This window comes from Coenobita brevimanus, chromosome 40 (genome assembly GCF_032717465.1).
Source record: "Coenobita brevimanus isolate Jiangsu-jjx chromosome 40, ASM3271746v2, whole genome shotgun sequence".
In the NCBI taxonomy this organism is placed as follows: domain Eukaryota; kingdom Metazoa; phylum Arthropoda; class Malacostraca; order Decapoda; family Coenobitidae; genus Coenobita; species Coenobita brevimanus.
This window is the reverse complement of record NC_136993.1, coordinates 8877542-8889566: the sequence shown is the minus strand read 5'-3', so window position 1 is coordinate 8889566 and position 12025 is coordinate 8877542. Positions and strand designations below refer to the sequence as shown.

The 12025-nt window shown below is 43.4% G+C and overlaps 1 protein-coding gene across 1 annotated transcript in view; it reads left to right on the top strand.

Annotated features, from left to right (window-relative positions):
* The window catches only part of LOC145397279 (52 kDa repressor of the inhibitor of the protein kinase-like), a 32585-nt gene that overhangs the window by 1724 nt on the left and 18836 nt on the right, over positions 1 to 12025 (top strand). The window lies entirely within an intron of this gene.

Sequence of the window (12025 nt, the reverse complement as noted above, 5' to 3'; positions counted from 1 at the left end):
TGCGTGGTGGAAGCTAAAGGTTAAACCTTATGTTCCCCGACCTAGAAGATGCTATTATTGTCAAAGATTTGGTCACGTCCGCCGTTCTTGCAGGCGGGAAGTGTCTGGCCTTCCTGAGGTCTGTGAAAATTGTGGTGGAATTTTTCATGGTATAGATGATTGTTCTCAGCCCTCTAAATGTTTGAACTGTGGAGGAGCACATGCAGCCTCCTCAAGGGATTGCGAAGTATACAAATATGAATACGAGATCATTTCTGTCCAAACGAAGGAGAAAATTTCCTTTTCTGGGGCAAAGGCCAGGGTAAGGGAGCGGTTCATTCGCCCTGGGGTTACCTTTGCTGCTGCTTTGTCTCGCCATAAAGCTACCCGGCAGGTACCCCTGCCATCACACAATGCCGCATCAAATTCTCGGGGTTCTACTTCCCGGCCTTCTCGCCCGGGGGGTTCCACTGAGGGAGTGCAGCCTGGAAGCAGCTGTGCTTCCTCCAGGGAGGTGCCTCCTGTCTATGGGGGTGTCCCTTCTGCAGTGGTTCTTCCAGCGTCTGGGAGTGCCTCCCCCATCCCACTTCCTCCAGTTCCTCCTGTGACAAACACCCATGTCGATGCTACACTTTGCTTTGACACATCCAAAACTCCCAATGTCCTTCCTGTGCATCCTTGTCCTGACATATCCAAAAAAAACAGCGTCTATCATACTTCTGTATCAGCTGCTACTTCCGTACCGACTGCTGCTCCTGTACCATCTGCCCGCTCTGCTACTGTTGTTCACTCTTCTTTGCAGTGTGGCACTATAGTTTCTAATGCTTTAAGTTCTGGTGCAGAGATGGAGGTTGCATCTGCCAACCTCAAATGAGTGAGGAGTGAGGAGTTTTTGGGTGACTCCCCTCCTTCTAAGGTTCAAACTTTTGTACCACATGAAGATTCTGAGGGGGCTGTTCGCTCGACAACCCAGACAATGGTGCCGTCTAAGTCTGTGGGTGTTCATGATGGCCCTTCTAGGATTCCCGTCCCTGCCTCTTCCTCAGGTGTGGTGGGGCCTGGGTCTTTAGATACTTATAGAGCTCAGTCGCTTGCTCCCTCTGATCCGTCACCCAGCGGCCAACCTTTGGATGATATGGTTGGGGGGGGGTTCGGTTGGCCCCGAGGTACCAGCTGAACCCTCACATGGGTGTGCAGACGGAGCACGTGGGTCTTCCAAGAAGGTCTCTGTGCTTTGGACTCATTCTGGCGATGGGCGGGACATGTCTCGGGGTAAGGGTACTTCCACCCATGGAAACTCTAAATCTTCATTGCCTTCTCGGTTGGTGAGGCAGAGCTCCACGTCTAGGAAGAAGGGCTTTCACTCCCTTCCCAATGAGGTTGCTACATAGCTTTCTAAGTTCATAATATTTAATACTAATCACTATGGCTCAATTGGTACCAATCTGTCTTCAGTGGAACTGTAGGGGTGCCATGGCAAATTGGGAAGAATTGCAGTTATTACTTTCTGCTCTGAACCCACTATGTGTGTGTCTTCAGGAGACAATGGTGGGGGACAGACAGTTCCCTTCCATTAGGGGGTATAAGGCCTTCCATGCATCTCCTGGTGGTCACAGCGGTGGATGTGCAATTTTTTGCCGTTCTGATGTCCCCTTTATTTCCTTTGAGATTCAGTCGCCCTTTCAAGTTCTAGCCGTACAGATGCACGTTGGAAGGTGCTATACCATCTGTTGTCTGTACCTTCCACATTCAGTTCCTGTTATACGTGCTGATCTAGAAACCCTTATCAGCCAACTTCCACCCCCTTTCCTACTCCTTGGTGACCTTAATGGCCGCCATCCTTTGTGGGGTGACTCACTTTCAAATCCCCGGGGTGATATTCTTGCCTCTTTGGTTGGGGATTTTGATTTGGTTGTCCTAAATGATGGAAGGCCGACCCATTTTCATGTTCAGACTGGCATGTATTCTGTCATTGACCTTACCATCTCCTCCTCTAACTATGCCCTTGATTTTTCTTGGGAGGTTTTGGATGATCTACACGGTAGTGACCATTACCCTGTAGTGGTCCAGCCTACTCGCTCTGTTCCTGTAGCCCGTCTGCCACGCTGGTGTCTGGACAGGGCTGATTGGTCTCTCTTTGAGGAACTACGTGTATTTGCCAACAGGGTTACTGATTTTTCAACTATCGATGATGCCGAATGTTATATTACTAAGACCGTTTTCTCAGCAGGGGTTCATTCTATCCCACGGACTTCTGGTGTTTTTTCCCGGAGACCTGTGCCATGGTGGAATGATGACTGCTCCATAGCAAAGGGAACTTACAAAGCAGCTGCTCGTTGGTATTTTGGCAATCGTAATGTTGTTTTTCTAAAAATAGAGTTTCGCAAAGCACATGCTCACTATAGATGGGTCATGAAGAATGCTCGCCGTAACTCGTGGAGGTCGTATGTTTCTACAATTACATCTTCAACTTCAATATCTGTGGTGTGGAAAAAGGTGCACAAGATTTCTGGTAGGTTCTCGCCCCCCTCCCCTCTGGTGTTGCTCCTTCACGGAAAACTTGTGTCTGCACCAGATGCAGTAGCCTCTGCTTTTGCAGATCAGTTTTACGCTGTCTCCACAAAGGATCCTTCTCAGCCATTTGCCACCTTTCGTAGGAATCAGGAGAGGCTAGGTCTTGACTTTCGCTCTTGTGGCGGAGAGCTGTATAATTTAGATTTCAGCCTCCTTGAGCTACGTGCTGCCCTTTCAGAGTGTCGTGACACTGCTCCTGGGCCTGACGATATTCCATATGCTATGCTGCATCATCTTCCGACTGATTCACTTCAGTTTTTATTGGACCTTTTTAACAGGGTTTGGAGTGAGGTCTCTATTCCGAGGAGTTGGAAGTTGGGTATTGTCCTCCCCTTTCCCAAGCCTGGTAAAGACCATTCCCAAGTCTCCAATTATCGCCCTATCACTTTAACATCATGTGTGTGCAAGCTGTTCGAAAAGATGGTCAGTGTCAGGCTTATGTGGTTTCTGGAGAAGGGTTGCTTTCTCTCTCCGTCGCAGAGTGGTTTCCGTAAATTACGGTGCACTTCAGACAACCTTATCAGGCTTGAGGCGTCAATTTCTGAAGCTTTTGCCTCCAAGCAACATCTTGTAGCTGTGTTTTTTGACCTTGAGAAGGCTTATGACACTGCCTGGTGCCATGGCATCCTCCAACAACTTTTTACGTGGTCGCCTGCTTGTGTTGCTTGGAGACTTCTTGACTGATCGTGTATTTCGGGTCCGTGTGGGTTCTACCCTCTCTGTGCCACTGTGCCAGGAGGAAGGTGTCCCGCAGGGGAATGTCTTAAGTGTTTCCCTGTTTGCAGTGGCCATTAATGGTATCATTGACACTGTGCCTGCTGGGATATCCTCATCCCTTTATGTGGATGACTTAGCTATATGGTTTTCTGGCTCCCGCATGTCTGCTATTGAGCGGCGGATGCAACTTGCCTTGGACAAGATTTCTGCCTGGGCCACTTTCAAGGGTTTTCGGTTTTCCTCTTCAAAGACTGTGGCTATGCACTTCTGTAGGATGAGAGGGGTACACCCGGACCCTGATCTCCAGCTTTGTGGCAGGAGACTCCGTTGTGTGACAGAGACGAAATTCTTGGACCTGACTTTTGATTGTCATTTGACATGGGTCTCACACTTGGCAAATCTTAAAACATCATGTATGAAGGCTCTCAATCTATTGAGGGTTCTGTCCCATACCTCTTGGGGTGCTGATCGAAGGACACTCTTGCATTTGTTTCAGGTATTTGTAACCTCTAAGCTGTCATATGGCTGTGAGGTACATTCCTCTGCCACAGAATCAAGACTAAAAACTCTAGATGCTATCATACTGGTCTTCGCCGTGCAACTGGGGCTTTTCGGTCCTCTCCAATTCCCAGCTTATTGGTGGAAGCTGGTGTGCCTCCCTTAGATCTACTGCGTCAGTCTGTTGCAGTACAGTGCTGGCTCCGGATTCGTCACCTTCCAGACTCACTTGTCTGTGAGGGTGTGATGAAACAGTCTTGTCTTTTGTGTTATAGTAGACACCCTCACATGCCTCGTCCATTTGGCTATAGGGTTCAGGATATAATGGAGGGGTTTGGTTTGTCAGCAGTACTTGTCAGTCCTGTTCGGATCCCGAGGGTTGCGCCTTGGAGATTGCCCAAGGTAACTTTCTGCAGGCCTATTGCAGGTTCAAAGGTTTTTGTCGCTTCTCAGTGTCTTTTAAGGTTATTTTTAGAACATTCTTCTAGTCATGGTGGTTCTGTGCCTGTGTATACTGATGGCTTTAAATCCGCATCTGGTGTTGGTTTTGGAGTGGTATTTCCCAATTTTAGCCGTGGAGGTAGTCTTCCCTTGGTTGCCTCAGTTTTTACTGCGGAGTTGTCAGCCATCATTTTAGCCTTGAAGTTGGTGTTTGTTCATCCTGACAATTATTTTACTATTTTTAGCGACTCTCAAGGGGCGCTTTTGGCACTGGACTCTTTTAACTCTTCCCATCCCTTAGTTTTAGCTATTTTGGAGTGGCTGTTCCTCATTCGTCGTCGGGGGAAGAGAGTGGATTTTTGCTGGGTTCCTGCACATGTTGGTGTTGTGGGCAATGAGACTGCGGATGCATTGGCCAAGGCTGTGGCTACTCAATGGCCCCCAACAGAATATCCGCTTCCTGCATCTGATCTAACACCTTACTTGCGGGACAGAATGCATGTGTGTTGGCAGAGATGCTGGGATGGTGTTGCTCATCATAAGCTGAAAGAGGTCTTCCAGAGAGTGGTTGTGCCAAGGGTTCTCCCTTCCATGCCTCAGCGATTGGAGGTAGCTCTTGCTAGGCTTCGCATTGGGCACTCTCGGCTTACACATGGGTTCCTGATGAGTGGCGAGACTCAACCGTACTGTGATGATTGCTTTGTTCCCCTTACTGTCCGTCACTTTCTGGTCGAGTGTCCAAGTTTGGGGGACCTGCGCTGGAGATTCCTCCATAGGCATACAGGGGTAGATGGTGCCTACTGTCTCTCCTCAATGTTTGGGGGAACCCATAGCGTTTTTACTGATGTTTTTGGTTTTCCTCCTTCCACTTTTATAAGAAATTGTTTTCTCTTTTAACTATTCTTTTATTATTTTCAGTGTATTATTTCTAGAAAAAGTTATTAATTATGCACAATTTATTTGCCATGAGTTTTAGCTTGTTGGCTGGGCGCATATGACCTTAGCAGGTGCGCCGCCAGTTTCTACTACAATCAATCAATCAAACCCCTGGATCCGGAGTGGCTGCTAACTCAAGGGGTACCAGTTTATCAATAGTTTTTAAGCTGGTATGTCCCCTACATTTTATTTTTACGAGTCTCAGTACTCCCTCAGAATCTGGGTGTGTGGAGAACACGTTAGCTAATGGCCACTGGGATCTTGGCTGTTCGGTCTTCACTAAGACCACATCTCCTATGTTAATAACTGATTTGTTGCTGGCAGCCTGAGCTCCATAAAACCTCTTGCATAGGCTCAAAAGATACTCCTTGCTCCAATGTCTATTCCAAGTATCCAACACCCTTTTCAGACGTTGATATCCCTCCCGCAGATGTTGTCCTAAATCATTATTTTCTATGTTAGGATCATCAATTTCTTCTTGGATATCCACACAAGGCATCGGATGGAGCTTCCTGCCATATACCATGTGAGCCAGTGTTAAGGCCTCTAGCGAGTTGCTAGTGTCATCTTGATAAGTCAAGGGTCTATTATTAATCCTGGCTTCAATTTCAGTTATTACTGTTCTTAAATCTTCTGTCGTGATCTTAGTTCTATGCAATGTTTTCCTCAGGCAGTTCTTGACAATACCAATCATTCTTTCGGTAAATCCATTTTGCCATGGAGCTCTTGGAGCTGTGAACTGCCAAATACAATTTCGGATTCCTAGCGCCGATTTAACTTTTGGGTCGTTCATTAGGTTCAACAGTAGGGGTGCTGCTCTAACGAAATTAGTTCCGTTGTCGCTTATTATCTTGCCAGGACAAGATCTTCTAGTGGCAAATCTGCGAAAGATATTGAGGAATGTCTCTGATTTTAGGTCTTCCGCTAATTCTAGATGGACTGCCCTTGTGTAGGCACAAGTAAATAAACAAATGTAAACTTTATGGGGAGTTTCCTCACCTGTAACAGTTATAGCCCCTGTGTAGTCCACTCCTGTTATATGGAAGGGCCGACTTATGCTTACCCTTTCCTTCGGTAGGGCTGGTGGTCCTGGATAGTTATAAGGTCGCTGCTCATACCTCCTACAAATGATGCAGTTTTTGAGATATTTTTTAATAACCTGTCTACCCTTAGGATCCAGTACCTTTCCCGAATTTGGGCTAAGGTCTGCGGTACACCTCCATGGAGAGTGGAATCATGGGCTTCTTTTATAATAAGTCTTACAAAACATCCGCTCTTGGGTAATAAAATGGGATGTTTGGTTTGGATGGGCAAGGCAGCCTTTACCAATCGGCCTCGACATCTTATTAGACCCTTTCCGTCTAAGAACAAGCCTAATTTCTTCATCAGCTTATTCCCTTTCCCAGTGTCTTGGCCTAAAAGTTTATATATTTCCCCGTAAGAATTTCTGTGTACTCTTTTCAGCCAGTATTCTAGGGGATCTAATTTCTGAAACCCCACCTTCTTATTCAAAAATTCAACAACCAATTTAGTAGTATTTAGAAGTTGTCTTATTGACGAGAATCGGCTGATGTCTATTACTTCTGGCTCAAGTACTACAGGCTCCAAGTTCACTACACTAACCTCGGCAATACTGTACTGTTTCTGTTCAGGCCAATCCTTAGTGAGTAACCATTTAGGACCTTTAAACCACAAATTGTCTTTGATCAATCTCCTTACGGTCGAACCTCTCGAGAGCAGATCAGCTGGATTTTGTTTGGAGGACACATGCATGAAATTAAATTTGGAAGACAGCTCTTTAATTGTCTTCACTCTGTTACGGACGAAAGGAATTTTACTGTCTTCCTTTCCTATCCAGTAAAGACAAATCTCACTGTCAGTCCATATGTAAATATCCTCAAACTGAGTATCAAGAGTAGTGGTTATATACCTGGCCAATTTAGTTCCTACTTCTGTGGAAGCTAATTCCATTTGAGGTAGGGTTCTTCCTTTAATTGGCGCAACTCTGGCCTTGGACATAATAATCTTACTATCCCCTCCTGTTGCTCAATAAGCTACTGCTCCACAGGCCCTTTGAGAAGCATTACAAAATATGTGTAAGTGCCACTTCTCATTACTGTTAATTTCCCTGGGAATACATATGCTTGCTGTTGTTTCAAACTCCTTTCTAATCTGTTCCCATTGTTCCACATATGTCTCACCTAATTCAGTGTCCCAGTCTAACTTTTCTCGCCAAGCCTCCTGTACTAAACATTTGCCCCTAATAACTATAGGACTGACCAACCCTAATGGGTCAAATAGCTTGGATACCTGACTTAACAAGGACCTCTTGGTGAGAGTGACATCAGAGAACTTAATTGGTTTCAAACTTATTATATCAGCTGTTGTATCCCAGTTAAGACCTAACACATTTTGAATTTTGGGAATGTCGGAATCTGGATAGTCCTCTTGTATTTTATCCCTCAAAAGCGGTGAATTTGTATTCCAGCTCTGTAACGGCAAATTTGCCTTCCCGCATTCGGAATTGGCTACTTCATAAGCCTTCAAAGCTTCCGACTCTGTGTCAGCAACACCTTGCAAATTATCCCCATAAAAAGCCCGCCCTATTTCTGGACATTTGGCATTTTCAAAATGATGCTTTAAAGTGTTGCACAGTAGGAAGGGACTAGCACAAGAGCCAAAGAGCACCGATCGGAAACAGTAAGTTTTCAATAGACTATCCTCATTTTGAGGATCATGAGGCCAGAGGAACTTTGTAAATTTCCTATCCTCCTCTCTCAGTCCTATTCCGAGAAAAGCCTTACTAATGTCTGCTGTGTAAGCATAAGGTGTCTCTCTAAATCTTAGTAACACATTCCCTAACTTCTCTGTTAGTGTAGGTCCAGAGTATAGGCAATCGTTCAAGCTAGCTGATTCCTTGGACGCTTTACTACTACAGCTGAATACTATCCTTATGGGAGTAGTTACTGAATCCTTGCTTACAGCATGATGTGGTAGGTAGTGTCCATCTTTGTGGTTAACAGGGTATTCTACCTCTTCTATAAATTTATTCTTCAATTGATCCTTTATAATATTATCATATAGGGTCAGATGTTCTGGTTTATCTCTCAACTTTCTTAGAAGAGAATTTAACTGAGCTTTAGCTGCTTGGTAATTTGTTGGCAACTCTGAATGGTTTAGTTTCCATGGTAATCCTACCCAATACTGTCCATCCTTAAATTCCACAGACTGATTATACAAGTCCAAGGTTATTTTATCTTCAGGGGTTGGTTTCTCAGAGTGTATACCTACACTGTCTAGGTCCCACAGTTTGTGTACAGGTTCAATATTTTCATCCAACAAGTCATTTATCTGAGTAGGTTCTAATTCTGCACCTATTCTAGCTACCATCAATGACTGTGTAGGGGTAACAAAGACTGAGTCTACTTGGTTGGCCTCTACTTTAACTTGTTTTGGAAAAGGCAACTGACCCATAATAAGGTTACCTCCTGGACTCTTGAACAACTGTACCTTATTCCTTTTGAAAGCCCTATGTAGGAATCTTCCACAATAAGCAGAATCAATTATCATTTTTATGGGACCCACAGTATCTGATTCCACATTCCGTTTAGCCAACTTTATCCCTGAACCTTGTAGATGATCAGAGGTTTCCTTCAATCCTTTTATGTATATACTTGTCTCCATATTATCAAGTACAGCTGCTGTTATACGGCATTTATATCTGCCTAATTGTATTACAGGTCTAACTAAATCAAAAGACTGAGCTTTCTTATTTGTTATGAATCCTGTAATGGCTAGATTTACCTTGCCGATAACTGGTAACTTTAATTTCTCCACAATGTCTGCAGAAATGAAAGTTTTCTGAGCATCCGTATCAAACAGGGTACATACTAATTGGTTTCTATTCTCAAACAATACTTTCACATCTGCTATTGGTACTGCAGCTGGTATTACTAATGGAGCATTCCCTATTGCAATTGTCATATTGACGCTTGCAGGTTTAGGAACCTCAATTTTCATCCTAGGGCATAAAGCACTATGATGATCTTTTTTGCATTAAAGCAAAGATTTAATTTAGTCTTACAGTCCACGGCAGTATGTTCGGAGTTCATACTGCTTATACAACACCCCAGTTCCTGAAGCTTTCCTACTCTAGAAGCATAATCAGGATACTGTTGACAAGATGCACTGGAATGTTGCTCACCACAAAATACACAAACTTTCCTGTCTTTTACCATGGAAGGTTTTACTTCCTTAATATCCTCAGCATGTCTATTCCTCGGCTTTAATACTTTATCCTCAGCCTTTAAGGTGCTAAGGAAAGTACCTATCTCTTCTTTAGGCACATACTTAGTCATCTCTGACTTAACTTTCCCAACTAGTTGGTTAGTGGTTTTTTTCTTTATTTCAGTCTTCCGTTTGACCTCAGTAGTTTTTAATGTTCCTTGCAAATGTTGACAGAGTTGCATCAAGCCTTCCTCAATCTCTTCGCAGGACAAATTATCATTTTGGTACCTACCATACAAAGCATCCTTGGTTTTCGGTGGTAGCTTTAAGGACACAATTCTTGAAAGCACCCAATCTGATGTCTTATTATCTTCGTAAGTACCTAAGGCCTTTACATTACAACTTATTGCAATTGTAAATTTTTGCAAGGAATCAAAATCGTGCCTAGGCGTGGGTAATTCTATTAGAGCCTTCAGCAATTGATTTTTAACTTGCTCCCTGACTTCGTAGTTTTGTCTAAGGATGGTCAAGGCTACATCATAATTTTTATCTTCTACTGGTAATTCCTTTATCAGTTGATATGGTGTTCCTTTGACCCGTCCTAACAAATTCGTAAGTTTGCTGACTTTAGGGATATCTTTTCTATCGTGTACCAAATATTTGAACTGATCCCAAAAGGATTTCCAGTTCAGCTCCCCATCAAACTCCGGAAGAGTTATTTGTGGTAACACAGCTCTACCCTGCTGTGCCACAACTTGTGTTTCCGCGGCAGTGTCAGCTAATTTTGACTCTAGTGTAACGCACAGCGCAGTTTAGGTCAGTGGAAAATACCACATAATTACATGTATTTACAATGTATAGTTGTCCACGGGGGTTAAACGCAGTAGCATTTAATTTATCAATAACAAGGATTATTAAAGAGAACGTAATTTCTGGGATATTAAAATCGCTTGAACAATTAACAACGGTCTCAAGTTTTCCTCTGCCTTTAATAAGGGATAACTATGATAAAGTAGAGAGCGCAACTGCTCTGGGGGAAAATATTACCCACAACTTTTGCTTATTAGGCTCAAATTTTGGGTAAGATGCGGCACCAGTAAATATCACCCAATTCGGCTAAAAATTGGTTTCTCAGGAGTTTACACATAACCTGACAATATACACTTCCAGCAAACAAATTATTCCTGAAATGATTTTTCCTCCATAGCAATAAGGACCACCCTAGAATATATATATATATATATATATATATATATATATATATATATATATATATATATATATATATATTGCCAGACGCCTCAATCCCGTTTGGGGTGGCCACAAACAAATCGCCTCCAAGTCGCCCTGTCCCCCGCCATTTCACTGCCCTTCTCCTAACTCACACCCCCTCTCTCATATACCTCTCCACCCCACCCCTCCTTCTCATCCTCGGGCTCCCCCTCCCTCTTCCCCCCTCCACCTCACTCACATACACTCTCTTCGTCAGTCTTTCACCCTCCATCCTCTCCACATGGCCAAATCACCTCAGTGTGTTCCTCATAACGCTTCCTAGCACATCAACATCAACACCACAACGCTCCTTTATATCCTCATTCGTCAGCCTGTCTCTCCACGTGACTCCACAGGCTCCTCTTAAATAACTCATTTCCACTGCTCTCACTCTTGACTTGTGTCCTTCCAACAATGTCCAAGCTTCACTTCCGTACGTTAGAGTTGGTATCACAATACTGTCATGTAGTAACTTTTTCACTTCCATGCTCACTTCCCTGTTTCTTATCACTGCTTTCAAAGAACCAGCAACCTTTCTTCCCTGCTGTACCCTTTCAAGCACTTCACCCTCCAAACCTCCATCCTTACTCATCACACTACCCAAGTACTTAAATGTACTCACATTTTCCAATTCCTCACCATCCAACCTCGCTGTACATTCACTAACTTCACCTCTCTCAAAGACCATCACTTTACTCTTCCCTATATTCATATATATATATATATATATATATATATATATATATATATAAGACCATCACTTTACTCTTCCCTACATTCATTTATTTATATATATATATATATATATATATATATATATATATATATATATATATATATATATATATATATATATATATATATATATATATATATATATATATATATATATATATATATATATATATATATAAAATGCACTTCTGTTTTAACTTAGTTCACTTGTTGAAATCAACCTAACCTGTGGGAACTGACCTACAATGACTTCTAAGAAGAGAAAAAGCCTGGGGACATTCACGTATATGAGCAACCTAATTGGAACTGGCAGAGTTGTTGTACTCTGATTTCGCAACTCTGCGAGATGTTCTGAGATATAGGCTACTGCTAAGAGAACAAAGTAGCGAGGGTGTGAGAAACTACCCAGCAGCAAGTCTTGCTAAGGACATTCACCATAAAGTGCTTGAAAAAAGGGACTGAGCAAACACTTCTTTTGTAACCTATCTATCTATCTATCTATAGCCCGACGCCCTAATCCCGCAAAGGGTGGCCGCAGACAAACCGCCTCCAAGTCACTCTGTCACCCACCATTTGACTCCCCTCCCCCCAACTCACCCCCCCTCCCTCATATACCTCTCAACTCCATCCCTCCACCTCATCCTCG